General features: G+C 37.9%; 1 pseudogene; it reads right to left on the bottom strand.

Moving 5' to 3' along the window:
* Positions 1-442: 442 nt before the first annotated feature.
* On the bottom strand, positions 443-936 carry LOC111746607 (annotated as a pseudogene).
* Positions 937-1,653: the final 717 nt, after the last annotated feature.

Genomic DNA, 1,653 nt, shown 5'->3' with positions numbered 1-1,653 from the left:
ATTAAACTACTGGTTGTTTGCCGACTTAGACTATTGATATATTTAAGCAACACACCACTGAGGAACATGGAGAATGTCTCCAATATTTTGCTACTCTACACACTCTAACATCCTTGGTATATATTGCTTTATATTCATTCAGTCATCCATTCATTCCACCAGTTCTTACTAAGCACCTAGTAGGAGCACACAAATGGTGTCTAAGTCAGACAGGGTCCCCATTCTATAGTGATATAAATCAAGGAAACTCTCCAAAGACTGTGTGAATCTCAATTTCTAGAAGTAGAACTGTTGAGTTTGGATTTGAAGGCATATGGCCATGTTGCCTCACCGATAGTTAACTACACATTCACTGTTCATTCATTTTTTTTCCAGGTTTTAAAACACTTCATTTGCATATTAAAAAACTGTGCATTCCAATAATTAAAATCATTTGAACAACAACAACAAAAATCTGGCACTCTGATTAAACTGCATTTTACAGCCCACAGGACACCTTGGACCAGCTTGGTTTTTACCCTAGATTTCACTGTCATCCCACCCAGCTTCTGCCTTCATCAACATGCGAGTTCGTTTCCTTCCCTGCCAGCCAGACAGGCAGGTGGGAGAGACAGGTGCAGCCTTCGTTGTCAGTAGTTCTTGGATGTAAAAAACGGGCAGCACAGTCATTTAAACTTGATCCAACCTCTTTGCATCTTACAAAGTTAAACAGCTAAAAGAAGTAAAATAAGAAGGCGATGCTTGTGGAATGTACAGCGCATATTGGCAGTGCATGCCTCATTACAATTCGCCTGCTTGCCTCTCCTGTTCAATCGTTTCTTTTGAAGGCGGTGGATTTTACTCTTGTATGTCTGTCGTCTTCAATTTCGACTTATCGAATTTCTCAATCTCAGCCATATCGGGTTTGTCAAACATGGTTGCAGAGGAAGCGGCATGAGGCGCAAGAACAAGTGAGTCTACTCTGCTCAATGGTAGTCGCGGAGTTCCTCACCATCATTTTTCTTTATTTTTGCCAATTTGACATACAGAACACAGTCTCTCAGGGTTATTTTATGTTTTTTTTTTTAAATTACTAATGCAATTGAACATTTTGACAAATATTTGTTGGCTGGTTGAACTTGAGTTATCTGCTTATGTCTTTATGCATTGTTCTATTAACATCCTTACATATACAACTCTACATATTCTCTACACATTTTTCATTTGTTTTTTTCCCTTAGTGATTAGATCATTTTACACATTACAGAAATTAACCCTGCATAACATCACTAATCATCAGGGAAATGCAAATCGAAACCACAATGCGATATCAACTCACAACTGTTAGAATGGCAATCATCAAAAAGATAGGAGATAACAAATGCTGGCAAGAATATAGAGAAAAGGGGACACCGTATACTGTTGGTGGGACTGTAAACTGGTACAGCCACTTTGGAAAGCAGTATAGTGGAATTAAGATAGAAATAGAAATAAAAATAGAACTACCATAAGACCCACCAATCCCACTTCTGGGTATATATCCAAAGGAAATAAAACCTTTATTTTGAAGAGATGCCTGCACTCCCATGTTCATTGCAGCATTATTCATAATATCCAAGGTATAGAAACAACCTAAGTGTTCATCAATGGATGAATGAATGGATCAAGAAAATG

The sequence above is a fragment of the Pteropus vampyrus genome, unplaced genomic scaffold (genome assembly GCF_000151845.1).
Source record: "Pteropus vampyrus isolate Shadow unplaced genomic scaffold, Pvam_2.0 Scaffold195, whole genome shotgun sequence".
Classification (NCBI taxonomy): domain Eukaryota; kingdom Metazoa; phylum Chordata; class Mammalia; order Chiroptera; family Pteropodidae; genus Pteropus; species Pteropus vampyrus.
Note: the sequence above shows the minus strand (reverse complement) of the source record. Positions and strands in the feature narration are given on the sequence as shown.